General features: G+C 40.4%; 1 pseudogene; it reads right to left on the minus strand.

Moving 5' to 3' along the window:
* Positions 1–1,549: 1,549 nt before the first annotated feature.
* LOC149255810 (shikimate O-hydroxycinnamoyltransferase pseudogene) overlaps positions 1,550–26,811 on the minus strand; it is an 83,783-nt pseudogene continuing 58,521 nt past the window's right edge.

Consider the following 26,811-nt stretch of genomic DNA (forward strand, 5'->3'; position numbering starts at 1 on the left):
TGATGGATAAGATTCTTTATATCTTTCAATGAACATGGCATGAAAATCCTTTAAACAGTAAATACAAGTAGGCAGCAAACTTTCATACCAAGATTGGGCTTCACCTTCCAGAGTGGCCATGAATATCTTCATCAAGCAATCTTCAGGAAAATCAACCTTCAACTTGTGAATATGCATGTGAAATCTAACCAGATGTAAAGTAGCATCCTTCCTATCATCATCTTTAAACGTAGGCAAATTCCTTGACCAATCTACCTTCGGAATTTTATTTGGAAAGCCTGGAATGTGATCCCGGCTCATGGGAGCGTATCTTCTTGCGACCCGTTCCATCTTGAAAATCTCAAAGCTACTGATCTCTCTGTAGTGGAGTCACCATGAAGCATTGATTGCTGGATTTTTTAGTGAATGAAGTCGCCAGGTGAATGATTTCAGCCTTCTGATGTCTGATCGTTGTTCACCATCAACAATCAGATCTGAACTTGATACATGTACTGGGGCGATTAATAAGTTAGATGTCACATTTACAAGCTATACCGGAGATTGACTGAAGCAACGTTTATCTACTTCGCTAATGCACAGCAAAAGCGTTTCGAAGGCTACCTGGCATGACTTTAGGCTCCATCTATAGCTATAAATCAAATAACACTAACAAGCAAACCATTTCTTCCCCAGTGGAGTCGCCACTATGTTAGAGCCTAGATTTGCCTCAGGCTGAAAAGACAAGGTTCTAGGTCCACATCAAACCACGCTCAGCCTCGTAGCTAGCCCTACGAGGACAGGAGAGGGCTCTCTCCGGGTCAATCTCAGCGAAAAGTGTTTCAATGGGGCTTGAGATGACTTAAAATGGGAACTAATTTTAGGCTAGTAAATAGATATGAAAGAGGTAATTTATTGAATGACTGAATTTTCTGGGCTGTATGGGACAAAGGACAGCATGAGCTGGGAAATTAAATCAAAGACACAGAGTATTTCGTGAGGCAAGATAGGCAGGAGGTTTAGCAATCAAACTGAAATAATATGGAGTGGAAAGACTGTTGAGAAGCTGAAAAGGGCATACACATGAATCCTTTTCAAACAGAAGAAGACACACAAAGTATGAATGCTTTACAAGGTAGAGCATAAACTGGATTCTACCTTTCTTACTTAAGAGCATTCAACTAGAAATGATTATGAATGAGCTGTAAAACATAACAGGATACATATAAAACAGAAAGAAGAAACACATGCAAAACTAATACCACAGGAATCTCATGAATCAGAGCTGCATCATTTTATTAATTTCCTGGCCAAAATGTACAATGAAACGCTGAGTTTTTCTTCCACACCTTTCCCAGAACTCAGACCCTTACAAAATGATTTTCCATATATTAAATAAGCTTAGAGGTGGGAAAAAAGATCGACAAAAATAGGGAGCTGTTTCAACTAAAATCATGAAAATAGAAAAAGATTCATTCATCTGTTCTGAAGAAAGAACAGCGTTACATTATTCCACTTGAAAATTTCTGATGACCAATGAAAAGGCAAAAATTGTAGTTGTAGACCCTTTGAATCATAACTGAAGTCCAAAAATAGGTAATCGAATCCTATTTCTCTGCCATGGTAGATATCTACGCTTTATTTTAAGCTCTGGTCTTTGACTTTTCACCTTCCCCATTTGAATAAAAACCAATTTTTTATAATTAGCATCCAGATTTCTAGTTTTACAGGCATATCTCCAAACGTGTCCTGAGAGCATTTCATAGCCGTTGTATGCTATATTATTTCCATTCTCTCTAGCTTTTCCCTTGAGGATCTCCAATTGTTCTTTTGTGAGTTTTAAAAAAATAGCAACTGATATGGCTGATGGTTTCACCATTCATTATTCCACTTGTGTCTTTCAATGGTGGAGGTTGTTGGTACTCTATATGCTGAAACTTCGGGGTTGAAGGATTTCTGGCTCGTAAAAGAGTTTTGTCGATGAAGGGTGGCAGAGTAATGTCTAACCCACGGGCTACATCAGACCAGGTATTGATGAAGTGTATACCCGCATAACCATCAGCCACATGGTGCTGCATCCCCACACCTAATGACACCCCTCCACATTTGAAAAAGGTTACGAGCAGAGGATAGGAAGAAATGTCTTCTGAGTAATTGACTTTAGGAATGAGTTGTTTGAGCTCCATGATGGGCACAAAATCCCCGAAATCATCAATGACAGAATATGTTATAGCTTCAACAAGTAGGATGCCCTCACTGTTATAGTTGATTTCGATATGTCCATCTGGGTCTCTTTTAGTCTCCCTTCCATGGGATAAAATGGCGCCAACAGTTTACTAAGCGCATCCCTAGGAACGTTCATTGAAAAGAAATCGGGGCTGCCAGTGGGCCTATAGAAATACATGCTGGTAGTATGTATTCTCAGAACCACCAGGTCTACATTTGAGTTCCAAAGATCCCTCTATGAAGTCGGTGCGGCGGGACACACCATTTGCGAAATCTCCACTGCTATAAGCATCTTTGTAGGCTACGAGTGGCTAACTCTGTTTCTTCGAGTTGTGCCTTCAGTGCTATCATCCTCCAAATCTGCCTCGCTTGTTTGTTTGAAATTTTGAATGTATAGTGATGCAGAAGCACTTAAAGGGTTTGTTTGCTGAGATGATACACTAACTGCATGGCATCCAAAGATGAATCAGGTTCCAAAATGCCATTGTGCTCCACAGATTTACGCTTACTTCTTTCCTTTTGCAAACCAGGAACATGTAATTTGGAGAAGAGCTGATTGATTTGACTTTTTGCAGAGAAACAATAAAAAATTTCATTGTCGGCCCTATGCGCCACACGCTAGCCCAACACGCCGCGCTCACTGTATGTGCCACACTCATTGGAAAATACACAGAGGTAGGAGGCCCTGTGCGCCGTGACCTCCCAATGTGTCGTGCCTTCTTTCAATGCGCCGCGCGCACTCCAAACGCAGTCTTGGCTTGAAGATTCACAAGTTTTGCCCCCTCTCCACTAAACTTCGACTTAAATCTTCCTCTTGAGTGTAAATGGCATTGATAAACATAGAAATATTTATATAAAGTCATAGCTTTGACCTTTGCTTTGTAAAGACCCATTTTTGTAATGTTGCAGAATTAGCATTTCTTCCCTTTGATTTTTTGGCTAGAATGATGGCTTTTTGGTTGATTTGTTTTGCAGGGATGGTGGCTTGTCTTGACAAAGAAAGACTAGGGGCTGCATTTGAAGTACTTCATGACAAAGGACTTTAAAAATACATACTTATTACAAACAATTAATTTGACGATTTCTTCTTCAAAATAAAGTTTTGAAGAAGAAACATCCTTGAGCATTATTGATGATAAAAATTTGAAATAAAAACTTATTTTTATCCTCCCTCTGGCCTATTGGCTTTATTGGACACTTTGAGGACTAAATCAACTAAACCCTAGACCTCAAAAGACCTAAAAACCTTAAATAACTCTTTGCTGACCAAGAGATTAGAACAGGAATGTAAATGAATTAAAATTGATTTAATGAACTTTGATGAATAGACCTGAGCCAATAGGTACAAAGCATGAGGGGTAATGAGTAACAAGGCCCTTCCATCAAATAATGGCATGCCCCTAGCAGAATTCAATGGAGTGAATCGAGCGAGACACCTACAAATGAAATGCAAAAGGAGTTTGATCTCTGACAGAGGGATATAAAGACCGACTCTAACACCACCCTAACCCCCTTATTTATGTAGTAGGATCGATTCATAGTTATAGTTAAGTAAAGAGTCAATAAAGCCCATATTAATAATTGTAATTGGTTAACTCGCAACTAATGACGGGACCACAGTTAGTTGCAAATGGGCCATGGTATTAGATAGATGGTATTAATAAGAACCATGGTATTTATCCATGGTATTGCATGTATGAGTCATATATAAAGGATAGAGACTCCTTGCAAGGGCATCGTGTCTTATTTTGTAATAGAGCTCTGCTCCATTGGACGTTGCCCCCTCGAAGAGGCAAGTGAACATTGCTTTCTGAATAATAAAATACTTGCTCTTGTTTCTCACTATTCTATGTTTTGGGTATATTTCTTCACATATTTGGTATTCTGGTAATCGTCTAGCAGGTTAAGAGCATAACACTTCTTATGTGCCTTTCCTGATCATAGTACAAGTATGTAATATGATTGTATCCATCACTATTATAGATGAAGGTGCATCAATGAGTATCCTTTCCTCAACTGCTTGGCAAGTGCTCGGTTCGCCACAGCTTGTGCTTATTACACAGAATCTGTTAGGCTTTAACAAAGGAACCAATCAACCATTAGGGTTCCTTCCTCACTTACCTATCACTTTGGGAGGAAAAACTGTTTACCTGAGCATGATGGTAGTCCCAAGTCCTTTAGATTACAATCTACTTCTTAGGTGTGACTATGTTTATCACATGGGAGCTGTTGTTTCAACACTCATTTGAGTGATTTGTTTCCCGCATGAAGGCAGGATTGTCACCATTAACCATCTTTCGTTTCCCAGTCCAAATATTGCTCCTAGTCAACCATCTTCCTTAAATGGTCTTTTTGTACTAATGGTATCATCCCCGCCATGAATTAATTATGTGGGAACCAGTTCCATACCTACATCAACTGACGATCAATTCACTGATGTCGTACACCATGTACTGGGGGCATTGGAACTAGAGTTCTCCTTCATGACCTCTTACGGGTTGTGATCAGGGAGCCAGAGGACAGTTCGTACTCTTGTGTCAACCTCGTTAAAAAATGAAACAAGTTCCAAGTCGAGTCTCTAAATCAACCTTCATTCCATCCACCTAATTACCCTGAGTAGTCCGGTAAGTGTGACGAAGCTTAGGGGGCATGCACCCTGGTCTGCCTTGGCAGACAAACCCAGCTAAAAAGATAGATTTCCTTGTAGGTTATGGCATTGGCCTGAAACAACCATTTCCTTGTAGGTTATGTAATCAGTCCAAAACAACCATTTCCTTGTAGGTTATGTGATTGGTTTGAAACACCATTTCCTTGTAGGTTATGTGATCGGTCTGAAACAACCATTTCCTTCTAGGTTATGTGATTGGTCTGAAACACCATTTCCTTGTAGGTTATGTGATTGGTCTGAAACACCATTTCTTCGTAGGTTATGTGATTGGTCTGAAACACCATTCACCTTTGTCCACTATGGGGACAAAGCCAAGGAAGTGTTTTGTCTAAACTGCTGACAGAAACAATCCTACTTAACCGCAGTGACTTCCATATGGTTACCTGGAGACTCTCCTTTTCTCGATGCCTAGGGGCATGCAAACCTTTTTATGCAAGTGAAAAACGACCATTTTCAGTTCTTATCTTTTTAGTTTTTTTAGCTTTTAGTTTGGTCATTTCTAGCCTACATAAAAAGGAAATGAGCATATGTTATCGTAGAGTTCAAGCTCACTAAAAAATAAACCTACCAATTAGAGACATCTTTAAACGACTGGTATGAGCAATGTTTCCGCAAGGTTCAAGCTCCTTAAAAAATAAACCCGCCTACAAGCAATGTTTCCGCAAGGTTCAAGCTCGTTAAAAATTAAACCTACCACGAGCAATGTTTCCGCAAGGCTCATGCTCGTTAGAAAATAAGCCTACCACGAGCAATGTTTCCACAAGGTTCAAGCTCGTTAAAAAATAAACCCGCCAATGAACATATGTTCCCCTAGAGTTCAAGCTCATTAAAAAATGCACCTACCTTCGGTAAATAACCTTTGTGATTGCCATTCTATCTACCTTTCTAACCTTGGTTGTGTTCCTTCCATCACCTCCATCTGTTTGGCTGATCATACGCTTCCACTTGATTGTTTACCATTTTGAGGAACAGCTGCGATGAGTGGTCCTGTTAGCCAACCTCTTCACACCACCATGTTTTGAGAAGTTCCAAGATTACCCGGAACCTATTTGCTACCCTAAACGCCACTTGTTCCTCAAAAAATGAGTCTACTTTAAACTCTTTTCGGACTCGCTAAAAATGAAAAGATTGTCGAGCAATTGGCCTCTCTAGCTCACTAAAGTGATTGGAAGTGCCATCCCTCCTGTATTTTAATCTTTTTGGACCTGAGGGATTATCAAACAAAAATATCGAGCGCTTGTCTTTTTCGGCTCGCTAAAGTGATCGGAAAAGTCATCCATTTTGTATTATTTAATCTTTTTCAGACTCAAGGGATTATGATATGAAAAAGAACTAATGGAGTTTCCTTTTTGTCCCTTTTCAAACTCTCTAAACATGAAAAGGACCGAGTTGTTTTTGTCGTTAAACTAATTAAAACAATAGCGACGAACTTGTCCATCCAGACATGAACGAGTTTCACTGATGCTAGGCTCACTAAAACATAGTGACAAGGTTTGCCCGAAGGGCAAATTATAGAACAAGCATATGTTATCCTCCTCAAACTTGACAAAAATAAAGAGGTACTAGTCAGCAATGACTGGGGAGAAAAGGGAAGAAAACTTGAAGAACTTTATTGGTAGCAGGTCGCTCTTGAACATGACACTTTCACTCCATCACCATGATTGAGTTGGGTTGGGTTATTCCATTCACCGGTCATATCACCATTGGTCCTCCATACCATCCATATTTTAGGGTTAATACTACCAATCCATTTCATTGTCACCAATATGTTCAAGAGAAGTCATTCAGAGAATTCGCCATCCAGCTAATGCCTCATCCACTGGAATACCTTCACTCTCCATTTTTCATGACCGCCATTCTTGAACCTTGTATCATCAGATCATTTTCACCTCCAGAAAATCATTTGCATCATTTCGTGTCATTGATGTGGGATAAATTAAGTCCATCCTACGATAGGTCACTTCTTGTCGACATCTGCTCATTATCCAAGAAGTTGACTTAGAAACAACCCTTTTAGTACTTTGAAGCTTGCATGCCTCAATGGCAAGTTTCTCACTTCCAACGACAGGTTTACATCAATGGCCTTCAACTGAAAGATTTTGTGTGGTGTTTGACATCGGATCATATATTCACACCACGTGAATTGTACTGTAGTACCTTGAGGTTCTTCATCATTATCGGTGATTCCTCTTGCATCTGTTAACAACTTACATTATTGGTTGGTAATCAGGCGATGTATTTCCATGTTCGACTTCAAAATATCTTTTCACATGGATTGACTTGTACATCGAGCGAAGATTGAATGAGTTTGAAGACCCCGGATCTAGTTTCATCCATCCAGGCTACGATATATTCAGGAATATAAAGACATCAAATGTACACAGAAGCTGCATAGAAGATCATCTAAGCTAAGGGATGATGACTCTACATATAAAGAATCACCAGTCTGCAACTGCAGACGATTATCTGTGCTATGTACATGAAAATGAAATTATAAAGCGGAGCATGGGAATTCCCACCCCAACTAGATCGTGAAAATATTATGATGATGATGTATTGTATTGTATTTTATACAGGTCACCTTCCAGTTTGAATACCTCATATCCTCATGATAAAGAATTTCACCCGACATCAAAAGATTTATGACTTCATGCTTTAGGGGGAAACTGTTATAGACATATTTGGGCACTACAACCCCAATCTTATATGTCGATAAACAAAGGGCTCTTTAACCCCTAAAAGTGTTGTTTTATACCCTAAAGTATCATAATCAACTGATTACATCATTCCCCAGAAGTTCCACTTGAAAAACCACTCAGAACTGGCAAAAACAGGACCATACTAATTGCCCCACTGTCAAGGTGTGATGCATCTCACCTGCTACACACTGGAGGTGCAATGCATATTGGAAAGGCCTTCTATAGGGTGTAATGAGCAAGGATGGAAAAATGTCCGAGACAGTTTGCTAAGTGGATGCTCATGGAATCTTCTAGAAACTTCTCCTATGACACTTTCCTCTCAGAATTTGCCGAGGGATGAGTAAAAGATCAATGAAATATCCAAGTGGAACCAAGAACTACAAGTGGAATGACACTAATCAAAAACCCAGAGATGACTCACACCTTTGTAAACATCTATAAATGGATCCCTCATCTGAAATATATGGAGGATGGAATTTTGTAATTTGTAAGGAAGTGTTGTTGGTTTACCTTTGAGAAGATACATTGTATTGTTGGTTGATCTTGCTTTTCATGAGGTGAAGAGGGCTTTGATGCTGGGAGGATGATGCTGGATCAGACAGCTGGGTTGTAATCCTCTCTTCTACTATTAATAAAGTTCTTTGAGTTTTCCTCCATATAATCGCGTATTTGTGAATCTTGTTATTCGTGAATGCAATTGTATGGTCAACGTATTTTTGATTCTGCATTGTTTATGATATTATAGATCGAGATGCTTTGATGGTGTTTTGTTACTTTGACTCTACAAGTGTTCTCTAAAGTAGGACAAGTAGGAGAGGAGTTGCAAACTCTATCAAGGGAGAGAGAAATCAAGCAAGGAGCCAAGCAGAAGATCTAGTTTGGTCCCCTTTGCCTCTCTCTTATCTATCATACATAAAGGAAATCAAAAATTGCTTTGATTGTTTGTTTCTAAGATAGCTACCCATCTTAGTGGGACTAGTAGATCAAAAAGACACTAGTTTTCTCCGAAACAAGGTTGAGCAACAGGGTATAAGACTAACTGCTTGGACATATGCCCATTCTTAATGGTCATATTCCTAGCTCTGCAGATAATGTAAGCATTAGTTGTGGCCAACCATGGCTTCCCAAGGATGAGACGGTAACCAATAAGCTTAGCCTTAGGTTGGAGAACTAGAAAATCTACAGGGTACTCTAAGGAGTCAATGGATACCATCACATGCTTCACAATTCCCTCAGGGTTGACTGGGGAATGGTCTACAAGTTGCAAAACTATTGTGGTCTTCCTCAATGACCCTTGGAGTTTGAGCTTGAGCATGGTTTCCTTGGTCATCACATTAATGGAAGCCCCAAGATCAATCAGAATGTGTGGGATAATTGTGCCATTGATGTGCACATCTACTACAGGGCTTCCACGGTCCAAATATTTCAGACATATTACCTGCCCCAACATTAAGTTGAACAGCTACCGAATGACATTAATGGTAGGGTCATCCATTTTTCTTCTTCCTAGATGCTTGAAGCATTTCTCCTTAATCAACTTATTGTAAATGGGAACATATTTTACTGCCTGGAGAAGGGGGATATTTACACATAGATTTTTCAATTCTCCCAAAAGTTGAGTTTATTCTAGGGCAGGTTGGAGTGGTTGGGCTAATCTCTTGGGAAAGGGTGGATTTACTTTAAGGTTGCTTTCCTCTCTTTATTCCTCAACCTCCCTATGTCGAGGGGGAGGTTGGTTATCCAAGAGGACTCTCCCAGATCTCAGGTTAATCTCCTGTATTTCCACAGCATAAGTTGGATATGATGTCTCTCCACTATATGCTTGTTGAGCCTACCTATTGTTCAGGTTTGGATTTGGCTGGGCAGGCATTCGAGGTTGCTTAGGTGGAGCAGAGTGTAGGAATTGTGGTTGGGTAGGTGGTGGAGGCAATAGAGCTAGAGCATTGTTGTATTAGGGCCTCCACCGCTGGAATGGTGTATTCCACTGAGGTTGTGGTAGAGAGTAAGGTTGAAATGACTCACCAGCTGGCTCGGAATGATACTGAGATGCATAGGACCAAGGAGGGGGTGTAGATCAAGAAGGATGAGCAGGGGGTTCCCAAGAAGGTATAGCTGTGTTTTGGTTCGGGTTGTAATATGCATGGGATGACCCTTGCATGCCCTGTTGGTATGGTCTAGGCCTAGGAGGCCTCCTTTGGTTAATGTAGCAAAGCTGCTCAGTGACCCCTTCAACTCCTCAATATAAAACTTTGAGTCCTGGTAAATAAGGGTACTTGTCTGTGGACTGGTTTTCTTCATAGATTGAGAAAATTTCAATACAGTCCAATGGACATTCGTTCCTAGGATACCTCTTGGTGCATCTAGGACAAAAGATGGACAAGGCTCTCTCTGCTTCCTCTAGCTTCCTTTTGATGTTCATGGTGTCCAATTGCAAGGAAAGGGTTTGCATCATCTCACTTTTGAAATCTTCTAGCATATTTCCAATTTCACCCTTGATGGATGAGTCGGAAGATGATGTACTAGCCATAGGTTGACTACTCCTACCCTTTTTCCTGGCTACCCTAGAATGGTTTCTAAAGAAAATCTTGATATCCTTATAGGGTAATTGGTAGATATCTTCTCTTGCTAACAAGTGTAAGGTATCCAAAAGGTCTTATCTTACTCCTCTGAGGAGGACCAGCGTTAGGGACTCAGGGTCAAGTGTGCACCTGGCCCTTTTGTAATTGAGCTGGAATCTTTCTTTGTAGTCTTTTAAGGATTCATCCTGGCCCATGGTCATCCTAAAAATTTCTTCTTTAGTATCCTTTGACCTATAGTAGTCCCGATATTTTTTGTTAAAAGCCTGTTGCATCTGAGCCCAAGTTGTGATGCTATCTCTAGGTAAACCCATGAACCAGTGCAATGCTACATCCTTGAGGGTAGATGGAAATAGTTTTAACTTTTTCTCATCATCTATATAGTCATAGGTTCGGCATATAACAACAAACTCAAATAGGAAAGTGTTGGGGTCCTCTGTGGTCAAGCCATGGAAATGAGGTAGGGCAGAGGGGCTTATATTCTTCATCTTAGTGTCTTCATTGGTTTCCCTGATGGGGAAGGCACCCTCAACTCTCTCTCTATTCCCTCCATCATTTCGGTTTTCAGCCATTGGTTCAGTAGGAATTGGTCCCTCTTCTTCTTCTTCCCCTGTAGGTTCTTCAAATATGTCAGGTTTCTCACCTAAAGGTTCCTCCAGTTCACAGCCACCAAAGAAGAGAGAAGGTTGGCTGTTGGATGTAGTGGGGGTATTTGGCAAAAATTTCCCTAAATTGTCCCTATTCCTATGAGGCATGAATGGAAATGTGTTTGCGTTGGTTTTTTTTTTTTAAAATTAGGCTGGAAAGTACTTTGCAGAAATGAAATTGGTGATTGAATGAAAGTCACTAATGGAATGAAAAAGCTACTTGCTGAATTGAAATTCTACTTGCAAAATGGAAAGGAAAGTAGGTAATGGCAAATGAAAGAAAAGAAGCTATTAGATTAGTTTTGCAAAAATAAACTAATGGCAGAAAATTGAAGACAAGAAATAGAAGAAAATAAAGTAGTGATCACATTCTACTCAAACACCTTCCTGGCAATGGTGCCAAAAAGTGATGAGCGTCAGCGTTGCAGCAAGGATGCTGCAACTCCTGGGCTACCAGCTTTACTTATCATCCCAGGGTTCGTATAAACTTGGAGGTGACAGTGCTATATGCACAGGTAAAAGTGAAGGTCCTGCCTATTGTCACTATTCATCCAGCGAGAGACCCTAGGGTTTCCAAGCCAGACTTCTATAGAGTCAGAAGAAGCTTGATTCTTTGATGGAAGAAGAGAAAATCTATTCTAAGAGAGCTACACTACTGCGGTAATGAAGAAAGCAACATGAAATGCTAAATCACACCATATCCTGATTAACCATTTAAACAACTATGCTAAGAGGAATTTCCAAATCATCACTAACCTAAAGCTTCTATCTAAGCTACACAAGTAAAGAACATCAAACCATACTAATGTGTGAGCAAGAAAACTAAACTAAATCTATTTTCACTTTTTTTGGTTTTTTTAGGCAAAAAAGTATGCAAATTATTTATTCTTGTGGATGTGACAAATTGATGGAATGTGATTGAGGATGGATAAAAGGCTTATGGAGTGGTTGGATGGTGTGGAAGGGTCCTAGGAAGCTTTTTGTGGCTTTCTAGAGGTTCCCCATCAATTGGGCCTCAAAACAGGTTGTTTCAGGAAAACCTACAGGATGTACTAGAAACTTACAAGATTTTGAGGTTGTTTTAGGAAAACCTATAGGATGTACTAGAAACCTACAGGATGATCCTGTAGGAATTACAGGGAACCTACAAGATACAACCGAGAGCTAATTGTGAGGTGTTGGAGGTCTTGGGAAGGTTGGAAAAGGTGTGTGATGAGTGGGATAGGGTGTTAGAAGGTCTAGGAACACTCAGGAGTCAATATCCAAGATCAGATATGGCTAGATTTGCTCAATGTATCTAGGGGAATTTCAATGCAAAATGACAAAAAAACTAGTGAGGGTGATGGTGAAACAAGAGATGATTAGGGTGGATGAAGTGGAAGGTGGTTGCTGGTGATGAAGTCTGGGTCTCCTCTTGAAGTATGTGTTGTGCTTAAAACATATGTGTTTTCCAAGAACTATGCAACAAGATACATTTTCATAAACTAGAAAAGCATGAATCAATTGCCTATATTATGTATGAAGAGAGTGCTAAGGGGAATGAAAGCATGAGTGAGATATTATTGCGGAAATGGAGTAATGGAAAAAGATGACAATGAAATGAACCAAATGTTGAATCAAGACAACAAACTCCAAAGCTCATGCCAGAACTAGAAATCTATGTTTTTGGGGCTGCTGAAGGGTCTCTTCCTCAAGTCATGGTCTGAGAGGGAGGAAGTGAGGCCAAGACACCTACTGACAACCTTATGGTGATCCTTTTTCTCCTTGCTAACCTGCTAATTGAAAGAAGGCACAAATGGAAGCAAACTAACATACAACCAATCTAATCTACACCGTTGTAATGGAAATCCAGCTACTAAGCAAATGAATAATGAAACTATGAATCTATGCTAGAATGCTTGTAAAATAAAGAGGAGCCTTGGCTACTAGGGTTGGGCCCTAACCCAAGAGCTTCAGCCCTCTGAGTTAACTCAATGCTGGCTCAAAATAAAACTCATTCTTATTATCAAAACAATGGATTACATCGAAAATTGTCACAAGTCTTGCAGCTCAAAAATAGAGTAGAGTTTTACAAAAAGAAATCCCAATCCTACTAAGGTCCTAGGCCTCTCTACTTATACATATAAAGTCTCCAACTTTTTTCTTAAAATTAAGGAGGCTCAACTCCCAAACTTGAGATAAACTGGTGCTTTGTCTTTCACTTCCTTGACTGCCTTCTAGTCCTCATGATTTGGTTGTTTGCACTCTGAGCTCATGGAGGAATATTCGAATGGAGGGGTAGTAAATGAGGAGGATTTACCTCCTATAATTCCTCTCCCTTGGCCCATTAGAGCTTTTACCAAGGCCTTTGCCAAAATTCCTTGCTTTTATCCTTTAATCCTACATTAAATGCACATTAGACCACAAAGCAAAATATCCAACTCTAACTCATCTCATAAACAAAATATAATCAAAAGTATGCAATAAGTTGTGAGAATAGTTGGTTTGACTAAGCTAGGAGGTCAATTAAGGCCCATATAATTACCCAATGATGAGGCTCATCAATGGTTTGCCCATTCTCTAACATGCATCTCATGCCTTACAATACGCCTTGGAATTCTTGTGCAATGTTGGCCACCATAGACCTGCACGCAAAATATTCTATGCAATCTCTTTTCTTGAATAATGACCTCTAGTAGCTCCCCCATGAACTTCAGCAAGAATACTATCCCACTCAAAATCTTGCACATATCTTCGCAATATTTGATCAATGCCCATGGAAAGCAGATGGACTATACCTTTCTGGCTACCTTCTTTCTTGAACTGATCTTCTCACACCTGGAGTTTGTGGCACTTCATCTTCTAATTCCTCCTCTGTTGTAGAGTCTGATTCTTCCTCCTTTAGCTCAAACTCTATCTTCTCAGGTTCCTTTCGTTGGACTTCATGTTTAATAACATCTTTTACCTCTTTGAACACCACATCTCAATTGTACACAACCTTCCTTGTTACTGGGTTCCAAAGCTTATAACCATTTAAACCATCCTTATACCCAATAAAGATTCACTTTTCATATTTACTATCCAACTTGGTTCATTTCTCCTTTGGAACATGTACATATGCATCACATCCCAATACCCTCAAATGTGAAAGAGAGGTTTTCTTACTAGTCCATACCTCTTGTGGAGTCTTATCCTCTAATGCTGATGAAGGTGATCTATTAACCAGGTAACATGCTATCTCCACTACCTCTACCCAGAATTCCTGTCCTAACCCGATACCACTGAGCATGCTTCTTGCCCTTTCCATCAACATCTTGTTCATTCTTTCTGCAACTCCATTTTGTTGAGGTGTATATGGAGTATTCTTCTGCCATGCTATACCACATTTTTTACAGAGTTCTTTAAATTCCTTACTACAAAACTCTCCACCATTATCTGTCCTCAGCAACTTTATCCTTTTCTCTGTTTGGTTTTCCACCAGAGCCTTAAATTATTTAAACCTGTAAAAGACTTCAGATTTATTCTTAAGGAAATATATCCATGTATTCCTTCAAAAATCATCTATAAATGATACATAGTACATAGAATTACCCAGTGATGGAACCTTCACAGGTCCAAACACATCTCTGTTCACAAGCTCTAATATCTGTTTCATCCTCTTACCACCAGAGGGGAAACTCACCCAATTCTACTTCCCATATACACAATTTTCACATAAATCAAAATCCAGAGAGCTATTACTCATACCTTCTACCATACCTTTACCATGAAGTATTCGAAGGCCCTTCTCTCCAATATGTCCAAGCCTTTGATGCCACAGCATGGTCTTCTCTCTAGAGACCACTAGATTTTCTGCTCCACTTTTAGGAACCACGAAATGGTTGCACCCATCAACAACAATGCTACCTTGCAATTGTTCGAACTCCCTGCATCAATACCAGTGCCCCTGAACCATCTTGCAGGTATCCTTCTCGAACACTATTTTTACACATGCATCATCTAGCTTGCTTACAGAAATTAGATTTTTGGCTAATGCAGGAATATGCAGAACACCCGGAAGTGTTCTAACCCTTCCACCTTGCAACTTCAACTTTACTTTTCCACAACCAACAATTCTAGCCTTCCTGTCATCTCCTAAGAAGACATCACCGACATCATATTTCTCATACTTGCAAAACCACTCTCTATGGGGAGTGAAGTGAAAGGATGCACCTGAGTCAATCAACCATGCCTCATGATCTACATGTGTAATTGAAGAAGCTAGGTACACATCCTCACCTTCATCTAAGGTGGTTTTCACCTCTATAGAAGGAGCATCATCAGATCCCTTTCCTTTATTAGGAGCTTTATATTTACAGTCCCTTTTGTAGTGCCCTTGCTTTCCGCATTTCCAGCACACCACCTTTACAAGTTTTCCTGGAGATTTAGATCTCCCTTTAGATTTAGACCTCCCACTCGATGACTTATTTTTGTTTCTGTTCTAGGACCGTCTTCATACAAACAAGGCATCACCATTCTGGCTCTCCATTTTTTTCCATCTCATTTCCTTCGTTAGCAAGGATGAGACTATTTCATCAAACTGCAAGGTATTGCAATAACCAAACTATCCCACGAATCTAGTAGAGAACACAACAAACTGATGCACTTATCTTCATCTGAAATTTTAATATCAACAAATGATAACTAACTTACCATAGTATTAAATGCATTCAGATTCTTTGTCACTAAGTCTCCATCTTTCATCCTTAGGTTATACAACTTTTTCCATAGGAACAGTTTATTCACCAGAGACTTAGATTGGTATAAAGTCCCTAACTTGTCCCACAAAGCCTTTATCGTAGCTTCCCATGATACATTCAACAATACTGAATCTGAGACACACAATCATATTGTGCTCTTTGCCTTCCGATCCAACTTCTTCCATTCTTCATCGAACACTCTTGTTGGTTTAGTACCTAGATCTACCACGATCCACTGATCTTTATCCACCAACAGATCCTCCATCTTGAGTTTCCATAACTCAAAACTCTAACCATTAAATTTATTGATCTCTATATTTCCACTGCTCACCATCTTCTTTCACCAATAGAATCGATCCCGCAGATCTCCCACTGAACAGGGTCTACCACAGGCCCGAGCAAAACCCATCAGTAGTAAAGGCGTCCCCTTGAAGCCAAAACAACTTCGATACCAAATGTATTTTTTAACCGCGTATAGAAATTACCTGCATACGAATTCTAAAACACAAAAAATAAACAATGTGAGAGCATAACACATAAAACACATATACATAGAGATTTTCCCTTGGATCCCAAAACCGGGACTACCAGCTTGATCTTTCATTATGTTCCTTTCAATGTTACAATACATATTTATACATGCCGAAGCATCCAATACCATGGACTGAAAACCATCACGTCGAAAACCATGGACCGAAAACCATTGCGTCCACAACCATGTGTGAAAATCATGCACAAAACCATAGGTAGGTCCGCCCAACCTAATATAGGGTCCAGAACCAAAATTTTCTAAGGCGTTGCTCCAGACCCCATAGAGTGGGGTTACCTGCACCCCTCAAACCCCCTGTGACTGCCCCCGCTATGCAATCGACGCAACAAATTGGGTGCTCCGCACCCCTTCTAACCCCTTGGTTAACTATGTGGGCTAGTTGTGGAAAGAATATAACACAATCCAACACCAAATCACCATTTATTCCCTTCAAATCTGAAAACTTGATAGGAAAGAGATCCTGATATTCGCGGAGTAACTTAGCAACTTTATCCATAGTAGCACTGTTCCAATAGTCTCCAATATTTGCAAACTTCGGTTCTGCTTCAGTGCCAATATTTACTTGCTTTGTCTTCAACAATGCAGTGATTGTCGGGTTGTCTATTTGTGTTCCCTTGACTTCATGATTCCCTTCTGCGTCTGGAATGTTAATTTTTCTCAGATCTTCATCCTTCTCTTCAGTAGTTACATTATAGCATTCTAGCGCATGGCACAGCTAGGTGCTCCAATCTAGTTGGACCCATTCCATGGGCTCTTGTGGTGCTCTAAAGATAACTACCTTAATTTCTTGCAACACTTCGTCAATGCTTGCGAAGCTGTATTCAAAACTAAAGGTCAATAAGGATCCTTCCCTCTATATATCCCACTCCGCGATGCCATGGAGGAGCTCTGTTTCCAGATACCAATTCATGGGAATTGTATCTAAAGTATGGAAAAATATGTGTACCCACTCTGGCTACAGTTCTATCCCCCATGCTTTAGTCCATTTCGCTAAGTGATCATGCAGATAATCCTTCCCGTTATATTTCTTAGTCAATATAGTGTTAGGCCACCCAAACCGTAACCTCATCATTCTTCTATAATCTTTCCATCCATCAAAACTATCCTTGTGTGTACCCCACCATCGTGCAGGCATAGCGCGCAGTGCCAATTCCAATGCTTGGAAGTGATGACCCTCAGGGACTTCATGCTCAAATTCATCCAAAAACTTATCTACGTCAGTCAAAACATCATAGTAGGGTAGTATTCTTACCTTTGATAAGACACAACGCAACGATTTTGTCATCATATTACATCGTAGTGTGGATACTTCATGCAAGTGATTCTGCCAATTCTCCAACTCTTCGTCTAAATCCGAGGTGTAGGAACTCACACAGTCCCATGCAATCCATCTATCTACCATCAGATTCATCTAGTCCTAATATCGGGCTGTTATTTTGTATATTTTTTCCATTTCATCCTTAGTTTCTTCATAATCATGGACTGGTTTAATATAGCGCTCCCCTTCTGCAAGGTCCAACTGTACTACAACCCAAAGCGATTTCCTTTAAAACGACATTGTCCTTTTCTTCAGGTTGATGACCCCATTCATATCAATGGCCCAGTCGATTCCCATGAGCATAGGGTATGAGTTACTGTCATCGATGATCTCTATAACTTCAAAGTCGGCCATCATGCTCACACCTTCTATATCAACTGTTACTCCATATAATAGTCCCATAGGGATGATCTTCTACCGGTTCACCATTCTGAGATGAATCGGAGACCACTGAAGTGCAACTATCCCCATCCTTTCCCATGTTTGTTACGGAAAAAAGTTCACATCAGATCCCAAATCCAAAATGACCTAGTCCATCTCATAATCACCTATCTTCATGGTGAGCCTCATCTCGGGCCCTGTTCGTGTCTTATGTTTGCCAAATTTTTCTGACTACATGGTGTCCCTCAGGGACCTTCTCTTTTATTGAATTGAGGCTTCTGTGATCCATAATAGTTGTAAGAAAAACTTCAGCGTAAATCACGAGGAAAGACCTTTGTCGACGCGTTTCGAACCAACTTGTCCTGACGATGAACCACACTAGTTGGTTCGAAACGCGTCGACAAAGGTCTTTCCTCATGTGATTTACGTTGAAGTTCTTCTTACGACCTTCTCTTTACTGGCGCATTTGTTTGTCAACTCCTGTGGGCCTTCTAGAGCTTTTCTATCATGCAACAGTTTTATGCCAGTCTCCAAAAACATAGTAAGCACATAGGGGTCAACTTCGGCAGGCGCACTATTTTCTTGCATCTTGTTTTGGCTTCCTAAGGTGGAGGCCTCAACGAAGTTTTTCTTGGCTTCCATAAAATTTTCCTTGGTGTGCTCTAGATCAAAACCAAATTCCTTCTCTAGGGCCTTGCAGACCCATCCATACTCTTTAGGCTACTTTCCTTTATCATCACTAGTTGTTATTCCACTCCTCAGCACTATATTCATGCTTTGATCCTCCTCGCGAGGCTCAGATCTCATCATTTGTAAGTTCTGCTAAGGCTGTGCTTTCCTCTCTTTCATTTTAGCTATCAACATCGAGCATTCTTCTATAGTATGGTCGAACTGGCTGCAATACTGACATGAAGGGAATGTCTAATTATGGAAATCTTGCACATAGTTCCCTGGTGTTCCACAATTGTAACAGATGAGCTAACCGCGGCCTCTGCCAGGTCCTCCTACTCCTCGGCCTTGTCCTCAACCCTGATAACCTTCATGCGCCCCTCTGGCACCCTGATCTAGAGGTCGAGTTTCTTCTTGCATCCGATATGTAGGTGTTCTTTCCATCATCAATTCATAGCTGTGACAGTGGCGCTCACTGTTATTTACAAAAGTTGCAAAAGAACTGTTGAGGTGTCTGGACGAATTTTTGAAGTAAATGACCATTATCGTCACATGTTGTCCAACAACCTAACAAATAGCACACCATATCATAGCCCCTATGCTCGGACCTACTAGCGCATTCGGGTTAAGGGGAATTGTTCCCCCTCATTTAATATAATTTGTGAATACGAGACAATGGTCTTTATCATGCCCCTGACTCTTGCACTTTAGACACCAGAATTCCGCACACACTTCTAGTTTAGTCTCATTGTCTTTCTTCAAGCTCTGCAATTCTAGGAAGAGGCTCTGTAATTGAGAGTTGATCTACTGTACCCCCAAGGTCGCATCCTAAATAGGTGTTTCATGCAACCTTATTGTGATTTCCAAGGCTTCTTCCTATGTTCCTATCTCCTGTTGTGACAGAGCGATCCTCAGGTGGGGCAGAAGCGAAGCTATAAACCATTTGCAATGCTAACTATCTGAGAGCTACATGTTAGCTTCTCAAATTTGACACTTCAGCCTCTGATCTAATTCCCATGGTGTCTCATCGACACTCATCATGATTTATTTAAATCCAACTACTGACTGTGAGTCAGACTTATGCTTACTAAAATCCTTGTTTAAAGTTACCTTAGTCTCTGCAAGTGATGCAAGAGGATTATAAAAAAAAAACTTAATATACCAAGTCAGTGCGTGATCCTGTAGAGTGGTAACCAATTGTGCCTTCTTGATATTGTCATCAGTAATTTGTTGCCTTGTCCACACAACATTGGCAACAAACCAGAACTTCTTTGTATCTTCACTCCCTATGCCCTTGAAAATCAGCAGGTTCATCTTGTTCGCCATCTTGAATGGTAGTGGCAGAGATGGAGGTGTGTGCGAAGGTGTATGTAGTGGAGGTGGAGGTGGAGGTGGATTGGCTCGATGATTTATTTAAGGAAACCCCTAAGTGAATATTTTAATAGTGCTTCACAGTGGAGTTCATTCCACCCCTTCTTCGTCACTTAAAGGAGGTCCAATCAATGGCCTATACTTTAGTCCTAATCCTTCACGATTCATAAAGAGTCTTCCAATTCGTGCAACTCCAAACATCAAGGTAATGGCAACACTTGTTTTTCACATAACAACATTTTAATCCAAGTGTTCAATGATCTTAAATATTTACCTCATGGTCCTTTGAAAAATCTCTGCTCTACTTCATTGTAGCTGATTGAGGTATCAACTAGAAATTCTGTAACAAATCCTCCTATAATTCAATCGAGCCAATAATCGATAACCCGCATGATCTTGCTTTCAGAAGCTTCTAACCATCACACTAATTTTGGAGTCCACACTATTGGATTATTGATCTTCCACCTTCCATGGTTATTTGTTAATTGATCCAACCATTCATACAGTTCAATGGGGAATGTGTAGAAGAAGATCTCGTGTATCTCTGTATACAGATACCTATTCAACCACTATTCCTTTGACATGTGTGAATTCCTATTTTCTTGTGTTGCAAACTCGTGAATCTTCAGATCCAACCACTTTTCAATTTCTTTCTTGGTCGGATTCCAATGATGCGACATCACACATCCCTTTCAAGTAGATCTCGGTCCCAAAAATTGAACCATTTGTTGGCTTAGGGGGTACTGACCTAGGTTCAGAGTTAATTGTGCCAACCAAAAAATCCCTACACTACTATCCCTTTTGGCAACAACCCACGTAGTGCAGGCTGCGGTCTCACCCGAAGCACTATGGGGGGATGCTAGAACCAATTTTCTGCATCCAGAGACTAGTGTGATGTCTTTTAGCACCTCAGATCTTCCTTTGCATGGATCAATATACTCCTAGGGAAATTTGTTGCAACTCTATCAAAATGGCTTTTAGACCTTCGTGAAGGTCTATGATTAGTCTTTGCGGACCTTTAACAATCAATCTATCTACTTATGTGCATCAAGAAGAAGTCCTAAATTAGGGTTCGCGCAGATATACTTAAGTTATTAGTAAACATTAGGGAATGCATCAGAGTCTTCGTGAAAACACATAAACATGCATTGCATACATTATTAACACTTATTCAGTAGAATTGCGCAACATTCAACCAATATTTCATAAAACACATCATTCATCGAAAACATACAATATTAACAACAATAAACATAAATACACAATAATTCTTTGGAAATCGTCTTTATTGATCTTCAATTCAGGATTACAGACTCAAAACTACCCTGCGCACTTAGCTGTAGGGGTCCGCGCACTCAGCTGTAGGGGTCCGCGCACTCAGCTACGGACTCTACCTAGGCTTCTACGCACTTAGCTGCAGAACCTAACCCACTTCTTCTCCTACCTAACCCACTTCTCTTTTCTATCACTTCCCCTATATCTATCCATTACATCCATTCTATCAAAAACATGCCTTAGACACTATAAGAGATACCTACTTATAGCCTTTTTCATATAATCCCATGGTCCGTGGACCATGGGTGGATCTCAAAACTGACTCAAAATTTACATAAACAAGGGGCTAAAACCACTTTGACTCCTACTCATCCGTGCACTCCGCTTCCAAAAATCATAGAGAATTTACATTAGTTACAAGAATTGTATCAAATCTTGGGTTATGTTAACCCTAAAACTGACCCAGGGGACCCCATCCCAACAAACACCAGTCTGTTTCTCCTACATTTTTTTAGGGTTACTATACAAATCAACCAGGCAACAAATTTGCCACTGGTGACCACCACAAAGGTCCAATATTTTTCCTCCTTAAGAAAATTGGTTGAATACTAACTGGGTACCATATGGTGCATCCTGATTCTTACGTAATCTCGACTAGGCTGTTGATTGGGTTATTAACATCATACGAATGTCACTTGCCACATGTCACCTCCAAATTGGCTCCCTACCGATGATATATCCATGTCATCATGTTGATTTTAGCATCCATACAGGCGATGTCAACATTTGTACTACTAACATCGGCACCACATGTCATCCAGTGTGGGTCATGCCTCTCAAAAATTTAATTATTTCACAAAAACTTCAACGGGCCATAACTTTCTCATACGGTGTCATATTGAGGTATCATTCACGTCGTTGGATTCAGAATGATGAGATATTCAATTTTAGATTCGTTTTGTTATGTTTCAAGGAATTTGAAAATTTGGCCTTTTAGGATCCTCCTAAATCACCCTCCTTGGAAGCTTCATAGTGCTATTTCTAATTTGAATTACCCTTTCTTCTATCCTACTTTCCCCAGGTAGTTTTCCTTTACACAAGCCTCATCCATCATCTTGGATTTGAAAAACATCACTTGATTCCAAATATGGCCTAGAAAGTTCTTCTCAAATTTATATGTTGGTAGACCTGACTAGCTAGAAACAAATCTATATTTCAATAGGAAAATATTTCCCCTGTTAGGGTTGTGACTTTGGCATCAAATATAATAGTAGAAATGCTTAAAATATAAAGTATGAATAACAATACTTACCTCAATGTAGATTTGTAGGAGCACAATTGCATTTTAAATATTTTATCTCAAAAACAAGTTTCTTTTCTTAATCATTTTGATATCCCACAAAAAAAATAATGCAAGTTAATATTATATAAAGAGTATATGAAAAAATTGAAATGGATATTGGATAGGTCTATTCTCTTCTTTTATCGTGCTTCAAGGGGAAAGCTAAGGGAGGCAAGAGTGAGTGGGTCTTTGCAAACCCAGACGGAACAAAGGTCTTTGACTTCTCATGAGGATTAGGATTGTGTTGACGGTGTTGGACCCACCAACATGTCTAGGGGATCTCCCCGGTAAGAATTCCAAATTAGACCTCATACCATTTGGTGTAGGAGTCCCTTCAATGGATCGTAAGGTAATGCCTTGATCGCGATGTCACACAGAGGCAAGTAGGATAACTCTGTTAACAGCAAGGGTGTGACTGATGCAATGAGTCAAGGAAGGTGTATGAGAGGTTCCAACACTTCGAAGGGGGAAGGAGGTGAAGGTGAGATCCAAGTTGAAAGGGATTAGTCCCAACTCGACTAGGAACACACAACACAAAAGGACATGCACAGCTTCCAACGGAGTAGTCCACTCAGATGGGGCAGTCATATCATAAAAGTTAAGATAACACATACAACATTCATGGATCAATCCGAGACGAGTGTGATAGTTGTTATAGCAAGGTTCAAGTGAAAGGTCTGTTCGATTTCTAGCAGAGAAGTCGACACGGACGGTGACAACATTAACAACATATGGAACACATTAACAACAATATTCATATAATTCCATACAAATCAGTTCATACACAAGTATGTAAGTTAAACAACATATATCATTAAGGCAACCAGAGAAATCCAACTACAATAATAACACATGCATGAAAATTTGTTGGCTCTTATTATATAAAGAAGTGTAAGTCACAATCTTACAATACATCCATGTAAAATTGCTAGTGCCAATAGTGAAATGTTAAAGCCACATCTGCCTGCTCCTCCAAAGATATGTACTAGCTCTGTGCAGTGGAGAGGCCAAGGCACGTTACGATACTATCCAAGCATTTTTCAAGATAGTCTTAGTAGAGCTTGGCTAACCAAAAGCCTATACAATGAGTTATGAGGGACTATTTATAGCAAAGGGTGGGGTAACCCTTGACATTCCCCTTTGTGACAGTTCAACTACCCTCATGATTCTTCACCTACTCTATGACTGTTAGATCCAACTATTGACACTTGACTTACACTTGACATGACTCAACATTACAATGCACATGTACTCATGTGAGACAACATGGCTTGAGCAAGCCTTGCAAGACATCACTGACACTCGGTCCATTGTGGTCAGACCAACTCTTTGACATTCTTGTGATGGTGAAGTTGATGCCAAGATTGGTCATCCATGATGGTGTGTATGCACCTCATGGTGACATCTTTCTCAAGAAAACTCTTGCCTCTATTGCAACCGGTGAATTGGTTCGGCCCCTTCATCCGAGTTATCTGCTGACATTCGCATCGTCTTCTTGGGTGTGGCTGAACCGACAACACACTGATGCATAGTGTTTGTGCTGATCTTCAAGTGTTTGTTGGTGGTCATGCGAATCAACTTGCTGAAGTACATGTTCAGCTCTAGTTGGACTTGCTTCTTGTCTTCACCTTGGTGAGTGTGTTGAATGGGTTGGATTGCATGTGTGTGCACAACGACATGCATGATGTTGAATCCCTTGCATGCAATCACCAACACTGCTCACCATGTCTACTCCATGTTGGCTACTAGGATGGATCTTTAACTTGTACGGGCATAGTTTCATTCATGAGTGCACGATGTGCCCACTGTTGTTCCTGATCCTGCTACAACTCATTCATCTATTTGTGCAGCTTCATGTTATTCCTTGAGTTGCTACTTCATCACATGCAACTCCTTCTTTGTTCCATTCTTTGTCTTCACACGATCTTCATGTCACGTTGTCACCTCATAGTTAGAGTCTCCAAAATTTCTTTCATCATCAATGGATCTACTTGAGCTTGCAACCTTGTTCTGTTTCCGTGTTGTCAAAAAACCTCCTCTTGCATTCATTACATTTGGTATGTTGTCTTAAGTTTTGTTGCTCGCTATGATGCTATTGGTGTCATATCTTGATGTCCTTGTCTACAAACAATTTGATGTCTTCATGGGTAGGCAAGTCCATAAACACTTGATTGACTTCATCCCCAAATGTACTCTAAACGGTTTCTTCATCTCTGCTCTCCTGGAAACCATTGTACCTATACTAATAAGAAGTAGTTATGGCAACACTCATGGTAAGCAATTTGTTAGTCGAAAACCAAAATGAACATGAGAACTAACTTGCAACATACCTGGGTGAATTATCATGAAGGTTACGCAATTTTAGCCGGGAGGTCGGGAGATCGACTGCCAAGATTGCACAAGGCATAGTATGGGTTATTGGGAGACTAACTGACTACTAGAAGTATGCAATGCACAGTCCATTCTGGCTACTGACTGCTGGGATTGTGCAATGTGTAATTCTAGTTGGGAAGGATTGCTGGCCTAGGGACAGATTTTCACAGTTTCTTGGGCCAAGTAGCCACTGTCCTCTAGAAATGCGCAAAACAGTCTCGAAGGCCAGTGCTAGGCAGGAATAAGTCAATCTGGAGATGAAGGTGAGCATTCCTTCCCCAGATTACGTAATGCAACCTTAGTGAACGTAGAGTCTAGGCCAAGGTTGGCCTGACTCACCGACGGGAAAATGAAAGTAACTAAGGAAATAAATGCATGGCACAACTAAGTGATCGCATAAGTGATTGACAGTGCATGAAAAACATGAATGAAATATTCAGCAAATAGATCAACATGCATGTGGGTGAGGCAGTTCGCCAGCTGGGCAAATGTCCATGAAAAATAGTTTCATGCATGTGACAACAGTGAGATAGCAATGAAAACTGAAACAAAGCTAGGACAAGCTATTATATATGTAAATGATAGCAAGCATTCAAAGAAATCAAGTAAACAATACTCCCAGAAGTGAAAACACAAAAAGCGACTGAAATGTAGCACAAGGCATGGGAAGCAAGCTTACCCAAAAATAGCTGAGTTGAATGTGTCGCTGCTCCTAGATGTGATGTGGGATGTTAGAGCTACAAGGTTGATGTGAGGAATGAGCTTTGTAGTGTTCGATTGATGAGTTTTTATAACATCAAGGTTCTGACACACATGCCACAAATCTAGGGGAAGAGACACTTGGTGGGAGGTTTCGAAATTGCTCCTTGCATGTAACCTCCAAATGCTAAACATAGGTCCCTGAAACAAGGATGCTTTTGCATGATGCCTTGGGAGAAGTAGCCCATGAATGCAAGTCTGTTTTTCTTAGTCCCAAAGGGAACCAGTCACTTCAACTGTTCATGCAAGAGATTGCTCGACTACTAGAGAAAAATGAGCATTTCTGGCTGGAAGCTGTGCTGGTTGCCTAGGAGATTTGCGCAATTTCTAGGTAGAGTAGCTGACTGCTACCTAGATTTGCGTAAATTCTGGTCCAAGAAGTCTTACCGGGGAAATTTGTGCAAATCCTGTTGGGAGTGTTGGCGGGCAAGATTGCGCAATCCTTGAGCCCAACAGGATGCCGGAGAGGATTGCACAATTTCTGGAGGGAAGGCTAGTTGCGCTCTAGAAATGCACAATTTTCAAGGGGAAGCTACTCAGGCTATAGCTGGAACAAGTCCAGGTGAATAGCCTGTGAGGGGAATGGATCAAGCTATGAGCAACATGCTGCCTTTGTGCAGGAAAGACACTGAATCTTGTGAACTTGACGAAGAAATGAAAGCTGCTATGAAGGTTGGAAGGGAGGCTCCAAAATGAGTCTAAGGAAAAATTTTGGAGGGTGGTTGTAGCCACTACAACACTTGGCGACACACTGGTAGAACTCTAGCTCTCTGAAAGGACCTTGTTCATGAAAAGAAAGTCTAACACCTATGGAAGTATTGTTCAGTTTTCAACTCATCTTGGTTTCACACTAACTTGATTGTAATATGTAGAATCTACCAAACCCTTAGTCAATTAACACACATTCCAAGCTAAGGCAACACAATTGTTTCGATTGGGGTTGAGGGGTACATAGGTGCACAAGTAGTCTAGTCGTTAGAGTCTTAGTTTCATCTCTAATGTTGCTCCACTACCAGCAGGCCTCGACAGTACCCCAGTAAAGTCACATAGGAACAAAAGCATGGCTCCACTACCAGCGAGCTTGGTAAATACCCCAGCAGAGTTACTTTCATCACCTCCCTGCGCAGGAAGCCTTTCTCTTCTTTTTCCTTATTCATTTTTCATTTTTAATTTTTAATTTTTGATTTTTTCATTTTCCACTATGCATAGCACTTATTCATTTCATAGGCGGAAGAGGGATCCCAAGTTATTGAGAGCAGAAGA

This window comes from Pinus tabuliformis, chromosome 7 (assembly GCF_031772625.1).
Source record: "Pinus tabuliformis cultivar Carrire ecotype Pingquan chromosome 7, CPIR1, whole genome shotgun sequence".
NCBI classification, from domain to species: domain Eukaryota; kingdom Viridiplantae; phylum Streptophyta; class Pinopsida; order Pinales; family Pinaceae; genus Pinus; species Pinus tabuliformis.